Source organism: Pseudorasbora parva, chromosome 4 (assembly GCF_024679245.1).
Source record: "Pseudorasbora parva isolate DD20220531a chromosome 4, ASM2467924v1, whole genome shotgun sequence".
Classification (NCBI taxonomy): Eukaryota; Metazoa; Chordata; class Actinopteri; order Cypriniformes; family Gobionidae; genus Pseudorasbora; species Pseudorasbora parva.
In genome coordinates, this window is record NC_090175.1 from 6263394 (window position 1) to 6275549 (window position 12156).

The window sequence follows — 12156 nt, forward strand, 5'->3', positions numbered from 1 at the left end:
GTGTTAAGAGATTAGATCGATAGACACGTCACACCCCGCAGTGTGTCAAGTCTCTTTTGGTCGGAGCAAGATGGCGGTGTACCTTCTTTTAATGAATTTCTCGAAGATACAGCAAGGTTTATGAACTCTGCTTATAGAAAATGAAAGAATAAATAATGTGTATCAGGTGACCTACTTTAAAAAGAAAAGAAAAAAACTTTTTTAATCTATAAAGCACTAAACTGTAGCCTATCGCTATAGATTAGCTTCCCAGCTAACAATTTTAGGTTATAGGAACGTTTCCCTAACGTTCCCATTAAGTTATAAAAACGTTTTTGAATGTTCTAGGAACGTTGAAATGTCTAGTTTGTGAAACGTCATTAGGTTTGATAGTGGCCTTCAGCTCTTCTGCATGATATGGCTCTTCACAATACCATCGATTTGTTATGGGGTTAAAGTCCTTGTGAAATCAAAATCTTATTTACTTTGTCAGCACACATTACAGCTCTTGGGGTGAACAATTAATCCGTGCAAGTTAATACACAGAAAAAAATATGGTTTGCTGTGGTAATCTTTAATCAAAATCTGAAAAGTTACTTCTGTTCTGGAAATGGCATTCCTTCTCAGCTGATGTCATAGACAGTAAAAGAAATGGACGGAGGGATCCCATTGCCTTCTACGGCGTTAAGTGATGTCAGTATAGGAGCACTCACTTCCTGTTGGCTGAGCGAACTGCGCCGGCTCAGACTGAGCTTGAGGACGTAGATGTGACGTGAGCCTCCTGTCTGACAGCTGTAGGTCTTCTAGTAGATGTGGAAAGTGAAATCTGAATCACGTTGTTTAAATATTTTCTCCCGTTGCTTTTGGCTCACTATGGGCTTCTCCCCATTCTTCTGCCTTGACTTTATCAGACTTTATGTCTCCACGTCCCCCCGACTGTCTCATAGATGTTGAAAGATTGCTTCTGAGCGTCTCCTCCTGTCAATACGGTAATTTCTCAACTGTGCGACAGAGTCGCGTTGGTTATGACGCAATCGATAGCCTATTTTTACAAAAACAGCTTCTGCGGGGCGATAGTGTAAGATACAAGGTAACGGAGCCTTTTATACATTGTCGTGTTTCTTTAGAAATAAACAATGGACAAATGGAGTCTTTAAACGCCTCAGATGTAAAGTTTTTCACTGTCAAAGTGACTCAAAAATGAATGGGAGTCAATGGGATGCTAACAGCAGGTGATGGCTTGGTTAGCAATGGCCGCCCCTATGGGAGGAACGCTTTCCGAGAGCTAGATTACCCCCTTGGCTGATGTCAGTTTGACGGCTTAGGTTTAAAATACTTAACCACTCCCCTCCAGCTGTCAGTTTTATTTTCATTTTATCTTTTTAATGAAAACTGCTGCCCGATCACAACACCGTCAGTGCTCTGTCGGTAGGCTACATACAGTCACCTGAGGGTGGCGCTATTCTGGGATCATATTTCATTAATAACGCATCATATGCTGTAATGCAGGATTTTGAGAATAGAGTTTAAATGCAAATTCATTGCATTGAGTTGGCACGTGGACCTTTTATTAAAACATATAAGATCATTATTTACAGGAGTAGGCTATTAATGAAAACTGCTCCATCTCAACCTCATATTTCTGTTGCAACTGTTCGGCAGCAGAACTGTTTCTCTGTCAGGTTCAACACTATTCAACCGCGTGTGTGTGTGTGCGTGTGCGCGCACGCTAGTGTTGTCACGATACCAAAATTATGACTTCGATACGATATCAGACTAAAATATCGATATATCGATACTAAATCGATACCACAGTAAAATAAATAAATACATAAATAAATAAGATAAGATGCTTAATATGACAACAGAACTTGTTATTATTCATTGTTATTTTTTACTAAAAATTCATGTGGCCAGCATGTTCCTTAGGGTTGGGCATCGTTTTGATTTGAACAATTATTGATCAATTGATCAATTACTATTAAAATTATCTCACAAATTTTTGCTATCTCAATGTATTTTTTACAATGGGGTAATTCTGTTGCAATAGCTTACACACAGCACAAGAAAGCTTGATTTCGAATGGTAAATTAAATTTAAAAAGACGAGTAAACAGTAATAAAATAAGAACAAATAAACAGATTACAAACAATAGCACAAATAAATGCAATAGAATAGAAGATACAAATTAAACAGACTGCTTTATTTTTTCAGGTAGGTCTAACATTAAGATAAGAAACTGAATTAAAAAAATGCATAGTAATTACATTTAAAACAACACTGGATAATGTTCTTTGTAAAAAATTCAATAGCGTACAGATGAAACTATTAAAGTTACACAAGTTGATCAGTCAAGAGCAGTTGATCGTGTCTTTTTGTAGTTTGAATAACAAATGACTGCGGTCCCTTTAAGACTAACGGACGCACGGATCCTAAACACTGTTCCTGTTACTCGTTCTTCCTGAACTGTTTGCGACTGTGTTTACGTTAATACTCTTCCAGATGTGCACTGATAATTCTTTGAGTGTATTTGACCAATAATAAGCTGGAAAAGGAAGCAAATGTTTGCACTTGTATCATGTCAGAGGCGGCTTTATTACAGTAGGCTATGTGTGTGCGCTTCAGATGTGAGCACAAAATCTGCGGGGATTAGTAGAATTAATTTATGTGCAATCCCGCGCGAAATTCAGACCGATCACTCACTAACACTAACACACTGTCATGAGGAAAGAGTCCAGCAGAACGCGCGTTCGCCGTGCTCAGAGGTTAACCGGGCTGAGTGAGAATATGCCGGTGTGTGTCAACTCGCTGACGGTCAGAGAGGAGAGCGCAGCTGATATCGATACTGTAAAAACTGAGAATCGTATCGTTTCAGATATTCCATTATCGATATATATCGAAATATCGATATTTTTGACAACACTAGCGCACGCGCACCCATGCATCAATATAACCTTGACATTGAGGTTTGAACTGAAATGACAGAACCAGCCTTTTAGAATTAATTTATTTCAAATATTATCAAAACCGAGCATATGGAGGTCAATAAAATTCATTCTCAAACGAAATCCTGCATTACAGAATATTCTAATGCGTTATTTATGAAATATGATCCCAGCAGCGCCACGCTCAGGTGACTGTATGTATAGCAACATGTCATATGCCCAACTGGACGTGTCATTACTGAACATACTCGTTCTCTAAGGAAATCGTGAATTACAGCACATTCTGAGAGGGTGGTGATGTTCTGGGGATTATATTTCCATAATAACACATCAGAATATGAACGTTATCACCTCACATCCGTTCTGTTTCAGTGCCAAAAGCTTGCATTTAAAATCCCCTCAAGAGCGCGTTTGCTCAGAGATATTAATGCCTCTCAGGTAATAAGACAATAATTCCATCATTATCAGCTAAAACTACAGTTAAAATACTTATTATAATGTGTTCACGACACAACTCGTGTCAGGACGCGGCAGATCAATGACTTTATAACTCGCAATTGTGAGAAAAAAAGTGAATTCTGAGATAAAAAGTCAATACTTTAAGATTCTCAAAATATCTCACAAAGGACTGGTAACAATTCTATGAGAGCAAAACAGAAATCAAGCCGTATTTAGCTGTATAATAGGCCAGACTCCTGCTCCAGAAACATCTCCAAAACCATGCCATTTCCTCCTCCACCTTCCACTGACTTCTTTGGGCACTTTGGGTTCAATCTTTCCCCAGTTTTATGCCGAACATAATGTTTCCCATCAGACACAAATAAATTAAACTTGCATTTATCACTAAAATTGACTTTGGACCAGTTCTCCTCTGTTCACACAACATGCTCCTCAGCAAAGCTTAGTCTAGCCGTTTGATTCTTTCTGCTGATGAGAGGCTTGGTCACTGCAGAGTGAGCTTTCAGTCTCAATTCTCTTAAATGACAAGATGCTGTATGGCAAAACAGATCCTTACTGTGTTCAGCTCTGAACTGGCGGTAATTCCAGCTGCAGTGTTGAACCGATTCCACATTGTCCTGTCCTCTTGTGCACTGGTCTTGCATACCTTTTTTGTCTACTTGAATGAATTAGTGTCTTTGTAACGCTTCAATTTTCTAGAAATTACAATTTTGGAATGACCAACTTCTTTTGCAATAGCTGAAGGGGTCATCCCTTTGGCCTTCATCTGGACAACCTGGTGTCGTGGGGTTTCAGTCACCTTAGAGTGGCTTGCCATCTTGCAAAGTCAGTAAAAATCGGAAAGTTTGCTTCAAGTTAAATAGGGTTTACCAGATTATTACGGAAATTAACACCAAGTGCCAGATTAACACCCAAAGCTTGAAGGTATCTGAAAGTGTTCTCTAATTTTGACCAGCGGGGTTGTTTTTTTTTTTTTTTCAATTGTCTTATTTAAGTTGCTGTACTTCAGAATACATTTAACTTGTGAAATATGCTTAAAAAACTGCCCTTCTGCTCCTGTTAGGATCATTTCAAAAAGGAATTTAGGAAATTGTATGTGGTTCTCTAATTTTAAACTCTACTGTGTATATATTTCTATATATATATATAGAATTAGGTGTGTTAGATGAGGGACCATATATATCTTTCAACTATCAAAGTATGTTTCCTTATAATAGGGGGAGAGAAAGATTCAGTCCACTCACACCCAAGCTGTGGAGGAACAGCGTGTCTCAACCTCCTGAAAGTAAGTACTGAGTAACAGTTAATATGGTTGGATATTGGTAGCACTTTATTTTACATTCATGTTCCCCGTGTACATAGTACTTATTTTAGTAATTGCAAGGGCTGTTGTGGCCATACCTGCAAACCATCATGTTGTCCCACAATGGCCAATCAGTGCAAGCTACTCCATCTTTACTGAGCGAATGGCGTTCATCTTTGTCAGAGTTCCTTGGCCAATCACAATCATTATGGTTAGAGAGTCGGACTTGAAACCCAAAGCTTGTGAGTTTGAGTCCCACTTCTCTCTCTTTGTGTGTGTGTGTGTGTGTGTGTGCGTGTGTGTGTGTGTGTGTGTGTGCGTGTGTGCGTGTGCGTGTGCGTGTGCGTGCGTGTGTGTGTGTGTTTAGTACACACTCGTGTGTGTGCACTTGGATGGATGAAATAGCCTACAGGCAATTCCATAGCCTAGAAATCTAGACGCACCCTAGCGGCAGCTAATCTAATCTGCCACGAGTGTCGTCTAGCAACTCTCAATACACGTCTGAGCTGTAAACGCCAAACTCTGGTCGGGCCAATCACATTGTGTCTAGAGTCGGTGGGCGGGGCTTAACATAATGACGTCCGAGTTGTGCTTTATTTATTTATTTATTTATTTGACAGGGACAGTGTACCTCAAATTGACATTGCTTTCAATGCACCAGAGTTAGCCAAAAGGCTATTTTTCATCCGTTGTCCCTGGACAGATCCTTTAAGGGATCCCCTGGTGTTGAGACTTGTATGGCTTAATATAACATAAATGATGTCTCTTACTGAATTATGTAGTAGAAAACCCATGAAAGATCTACATTATTTAAAAAATCGATTTTATATTTGGACCATGGGCGGCGCCATTTTGTTTGCGTTCTAGGTTGATGACGTAGAATGGTTGAACTCCTCAATCAGCTGGCGTTACCCGTAGCTATTTTTACCACAAAGCAACTCGTATGTGTGGACAACTCGCACAACTCGTTATTGCGGTGAACGTGAGACTGAATGACTGCACTCGAACATGTCCATGGTGTCGGACAACACTACAAATGGCCGTCCCTTCAAATAATGCCCTATTTCAGGGTATAGGGGGTCGATTTCAGATTCAGCCCCTGTCGTGGAGACTGAGCAGCCCAACATCTCGATTGAGACAACGCAGTCTGTCAGGTGTGTGTGGCCGGCCGCCGATCTGTTTGTGTAGGTGAGTTTGTGTGCACATGTATGTTTGAGTGTGTTTTAAGTACAATTACAAAGCAATTCATTGGTTTTGTTTAACTCTGAAACAATTTTCGAGTTGCGTTGTGGTAAAAATAGCTACGGGTAACGCCAGCTGATTGAGGAGTTCAACCACTCTACGTCATCAACCTAGAACGCAAACAAAATGGCGCCGCCCATGGTCCAAATATAAAATCGATTTTTTAAATAATGTAGATCTTTCATGGGTTTTCTACTACATAATTCAGTAAGAGACATCCTTTATGTTATATTAAGCCATACAAGTCTCAACACCAGGGGATCCCTTTAAATTGTCTACCTAAAAACACAATAAAAAAATATTACAGAGAACAATACAAATATAAAAAGCAGTAAAACTTTTATAAGTCTTCAAATTCTGTTGCTAAATACGGTGTACAAATTTAATAAATAAAAAAAAACATGTTAAAAAAAAATATAAGAGAGGGAAAAAAAATAAAATAAATATATATATATATATATATATATATATATATATATATATATATATATATATATATATATATATATATATATATATATATTATACACATTGACACAGCAGAGACCAGTGGCAGCAGGTTGGGGTAAGGGAAGATACATATTTGTATTAATGCTGACATGTCTGATGTGTTATGAGCCAGTTTTTTAGCTGCTTTTTGCACAGAGTGTATGTGGTGAGTTCTCTGATGTTATGTGGGAGGGAGTTCCACTTCTGTACTGCTCTGTCTGAACAGGCACTCTGACTAAAAGCACTTTTCCTCAGAGGAACAACACAGTCTCCTCGGGCTGACCATCGTGTTACTCGTTGCGTTTGCGTGCTTCTAGTAAACACAGAAACTGGCGAACGGCGGCGGTCTTTCGAATCAGCTTTGACCGCGACTCTGGAAGACTTGGAGTTAAGCTTTTCTCTGAGAAAAGAACAAAGAACGGCACTGAAGTCATTCTTAAAAAGGGAAGATGTGTTCAGAGTTTTGCCGACCGGATACGGCGAATGTTTAATCTATCACTGAGCTCTGCTTCACCTTCGTTGCTCTGGTTGGTTGTAGCGCTATCCTATCGCGTGCAGAGGGAGTTTGAAAGACAACCGTTTATCCCGCCCCTCGGATTGAGCTGTCAATGGTGAGTTTCCAGACCAAACATCTTGATGTGGGTCTGGCTGGCCAGGCTATAAATTCCAAGTATGGGACAATTAATTTGGTCACATCAATTTATTTGTCACTTTTCAATAACTGGGTAACTAGGCACTATAGATCTAACAGTATCCCATGTTAGTTACCTTATATTACCCTATACTTTTTAGGTAAGTACACTGTGCACTACTGTAAAATAAAGTGCAACCCAACCATCTATCTATTCATCCATCTAATAATGTCCATTCATCTGTCTGTATTATTTACAGTGTCAGATTTGTATATAATGCTGTTGGGTCTGACTGGATCAGGAAAGAGCGCGTCAGGAAACACCATCATGGGAGTTAAAGATACATTTATAGAAGATTTTTCTCCTGAGGCTGTGACCAGAGTCTGTAAATCAGCATATCAAGACAGACAAAGAAACACTGTGATCGATACTGTAGGACTCTCTGATACATCAGTGAAGATAACAGATGCTCAAACTCAAATAGAGAAGATGTTTCAGGAAACATTTACTATTGATGTGTTTCTGCTGGTGATCAAACTGGGTCAGACATTCAAAGAGGAGAACAGTAAAGTCGTGAAATGGATCCAGCATAATTTTGGAGCAGAGGCATTAAAACACACAATAGTGCTCTTTACTCACGGAGATCAGTTGCATGGGCCAATAGAGAAATATCTGAGTAAATGTGAAGCACTGCGGTCAGTAGTTGAACTGTGTTCAGGACGTTATCATGTCTTTAACAACAAAGATAAAGGTCCATCTCAGGTCACTGAGCTTCTGGACAAGATGAACAAAATGGTGATGATGAACAGAAACAACAGCTACAATGTGGACAACTATAAGAAGATTCAGGAAAATCTTCTATTCAAGAAACGTGTTGCTCAAACAGCTGGAGGAGCAGTTGCGTGTTGGATGGCATCAGCTGCATTAGCTGAAGGACAAGCAGTAGCAGCAATAATAGCAGCAGCAGGTGGTGTAGTTCTGGCAGCAGGAGCAGTTGCTACTGTAGTGTGCTTTTTGGCAAGAAGACTGTTAATATATATATTTGACTGAAAGACCCAAAAGCATCATTACAAAAATCTATATAACACGAGTAAAACAAATACATCTGAAATATATTTCCATCATTGTGTTTGTAATTTAGATATTTCTTTTATAATACTGTGATTTCTTAATTAACGTTTTCAAATCTCGTTTTACTGTTTTGTAATAAGATCGGGACAATTATGTGTCAATTGATATTTTGGTCCATACCCAGCAGGCACAGGATGTGGACTCTAATGTAAGTTAGATTTTAGGTATTGGGTTGAAAATGAAAATGGGTTTGATGTCTAAATCCAACATTTGTTTCATATCAAGCTCCAGTGTTGAGCAGACGTTGAATGAAGTCAAACTACCAAACTAAAGCAAACACTGATCACCATAATGGTAAAGTCAAACTAAACTATTATTTTCAATAAATCATCATCATCTAAACCTCTGTTCATTCTCAATAAGAGCTTCTGTAGTCGTCTGACAGAAATAAAGTCAGTCTGGTTAGTAATGTGTGAAGCTGGTAATGCTGTTTGTGGAGTTGTTTAATCCTCTGATGAGATCTTCAGAGATTTAATGTTCTGCCACACATTTCACCCTTTTTAAAGATTTTTTTTTTTTTACAGTGTTTATTCCAACCAAAATCCAGCATCTGTCTGACGTTGGAGCTTGATGTCAAACAAACGTTGGGTTTAGACGTCAACTCGATTTTCATTTTCTATCAAAAATTGACATCTGACATTGTTTAAAGTTGTTTAATCCTCTGCATTCTCATTGATCTTATTACAAAACAGTAAAACGAGTTTTGAAAACGCTAATTAAGACGTACTGGGTATTGTCATGATAGCATCCCGCAGTGTCTGCAAATTTTGTCGGCTACACATCCATGATACGAATCACCCATTCCTCCACATCTGAATGCTGCTCTACTGGATTGAGATCAGGTGACTGGAGGACATTTGAGTTCAGTGAACTCAGTCATGTTGAAGAAACCAGTTTGAGATGATTTGAGCTTTCTGACATGCGGCATTATCCTGCTGGAAGTAGCCATCAGAAGATCATACAGAGATGGACATTCTCAGCAACAATACTCAGGTAGACTGTGGTGTTAAACGAATATATCCAATGCATCTACACCAGCAGACAAAACCTCTGATACAAGGCAGGATGGATCCCTGCTTTCATGTTGTTCACACTAAATTCTGACCCTGCAAGACTGGAATCAGGTCCCATGACATGTTTGATAAACACTGATCTTGACCAAGTCTATATAATGATTCTAATAAAATAAAACATGCAAATGCTGTTCATAAATACTTCTATTCTAGCATGATTTGTTGTTTTAAAGAAATAAACATTATCTCATTTTTTACTTGCCTGCATGTTTTTTTTATGCTAAACATCTCTTTTTGTTTTCAAGATAATAGTGTAAACTTTTTCAGTTGAATAAATATGAATTGTTTTGATAGAGTGAGTAAATTGACAGAAGATTTCAAAAAATCTGTATATGACTGATTGATTGACTGATGTTAGTTAGGGTCAGAGGTCACAGACAGCCTTCAAGAGGACAGAAATAAACCAAACTTTTACTTCAGAGGAAAAGAAAACAAGACTGACTGATGCAATGTGAGAGACAAAGAGTCAAACTTCTGTACTCGATGCTGTGATTTCATTTTTCATCATCTCTAATCTGTTCATCTCTGTTTGTAATATTTCTGTTGGGAAATGTCCAGTGGACACGGATCCATCAGATATGAGCTGCTGTAATTCCTGCTAATGAGCTTATAGTTTTTTGATTTCAGGGTAATGGGGCATTTAGTGAATAAGTTGCACATGTAGTAATTCAGGTTCACGGTTTACTTCTAAATGTCTAGATTTATCTTAGTGTTTTACTTGAACTAAGCTTATAACAACAGACATTTATCACAGATTTACTTAATGTTTAAACTTAATATTTTAGATTAAGTCAGTATGCTACCATATTGGTATATGCAAACGAGCAGTTTGATGATTTGGAAAGAGATCTGAACACTGGAGAAGCTTTATGTACTCGTGGCCAGCAGAGGGCGCTGTCATGCAGTGTGTGTGTGTGTGTGTGAGTGTGTGAAAGCGCAGAGCTCGTTGAGTGCATTGAGGATTTGCAAGCGAGGACTTCTTGGTTTACCTGGGTACGAACTTTCTACGAATGTAGTTATGGTTTGGACATGGAGTGGTTTGTTGCTTAAAAAATGTAATTTAGCTGATCCCTCCATCAAAAAACAAAACAAAAGATATATGCGATGAAACTGTCTAAGCTGAAATTGTCACACACACACAAAAACAAATGAATTAAAAGTACTAACATGAGACACGTGATTGTTTTTTCCTCTTTTCTGTAGTGTGAAATGATAAACATATTTATAATTCGTAGTCAACGCTTGAATTGTTAAGGGAGTAACAGAAAATTGCAATGCATAACTTTTCATATAGTAGGCTAACTTTACCGTCCGAATAGCTTCAGCCAACTCCTTCATCACTAACGAATCGTTCTGGAAAATCAATCTTTTCCCGAGTTTACCCTGTTGGAGAGCCACCAACAAACCCCAGCAAAGACTGTTATTGCTCCGGCTTTAACTTCTGGATATTCAACAGCGGTGCCACAATGCAATGAAGGGTTTAGTTTGCATCTTTCTCCGCCGCCATTACTGAACTACATCTCAAAATAGCGTTCGACATCAACGTCATCGTTCTCAGCCACTCCCTCTGTTCGCTGATTGGACCGGTAAAAATTTGTTCGGAGAAAACCTAAGACACAGCAGTCCCAGACGTAGTACTGAAGGAAAATGAAAATTGAGCAGAAGTACGTAGGAGGGCAGAGCCAGGCTAACTTTCCCCAACATGTGGAGATTAAAGGTCTGCAGCTTTGGGAAGAAACGAAAGTTGTGAATATTCACCTGCCGATGCTCTTCGTCATTCAATACTAATGAATATGCATGTTTAATCCAAAGTCCATAATGCGACCAAAAATGAGGAAATGACATTTCCCTACTTATAACAATGTAAACTAACCAGTTTCCATTCACACCCTTTTGAGTCGACAGGTGAAGAGGAGATTGATCTTAACAGGTGAGAATATACTGTCCATTGAGGTGTTCATAATGGTCTTAAATTATGCTGGTTGATCTTATCAGATAAGTTTATGTTGCCGTGTTGCGTTGGTGATTATAGCGATTATAGGTCTGGACATGTCACACAATACTCCAAATGTGTAGGCTGACACCTAGCCAAACAAGCACTGGAAGTTATTTAAATATGAAGCATATACAAAGAAATAAACAGTAAAATGGTGTATTCAAGTCATCCTTGTGAGTTTGTATTTACGTTAAGTCTGTTTGTTAGGTCATGTGAGTTCATGTGAGTCCCTTTCGTTGGAGTAGGAAACCTCTCTTAATTAATTACACAAAAATACAGCAGTGTCTTCAAACTCTAAACCCAGAAAATTACATCAGGAGTATTTTGCTTTTTAATGGCTATTGTATTGTATTACAATGCCATTTTGTGCAGAAAACTTGCTTGTTTTGTGATATATAAATAAAAAAAAGACAATTACTGCTAAACAGGACGAAAGTTTAGTATGTGTCCCTACCATAGACTGTAGAACAATAAGTAGACTATTGTCCATGACGTCACCCATAGGGTTTTTAAGAGCAGTTTTAAAGCAAACAAGGAACAGGAAAGGCAGGATATTAAAAAGAAGACAAACTTGTGGAAATGTACATTACATGTTTACTACTTTTGTGCATTTAATTAAAAAGAAAAACAGAGAAAAGCAATAGCCATTATATTAAACAGATCACTTCTAGCATGCCTGATTAGATTCACTTTTTTATTTTTTTAAAGGTCATATAATGCCATTTTTGAACAAGTTAATATGATTCTTTAGTGTCTAAATTAAAACTTTGTAACATACTTTAATTCAATTCTCACTAGTTTTGTAAGAAAACACTAATTTTACGTGGTCAAAAACATCGCTGTTTTCACCAAGCCATTTCAGTGCATGTGACTTTAAATGCTAATGAGCTTTGCTCACCCCACCCCT

The 12156-nt window shown here is 38.3% G+C and overlaps 1 long non-coding RNA gene across 1 annotated transcript; it reads left to right on the forward strand.

Annotated features, from left to right (window-relative positions):
* Positions 1-4599: 4599 nt before the first annotated feature.
* On the forward strand, positions 4600-10424 carry LOC137072753 (uncharacterized). Its single transcript, XR_010904673.1, has 2 exons — positions 4600-4668; positions 7309-10424. It is a non-coding gene; the product is annotated as an uncharacterized lncRNA (long non-coding RNA).
* The last annotated feature ends 1732 nt before the right edge of the window (positions 10425-12156 follow it).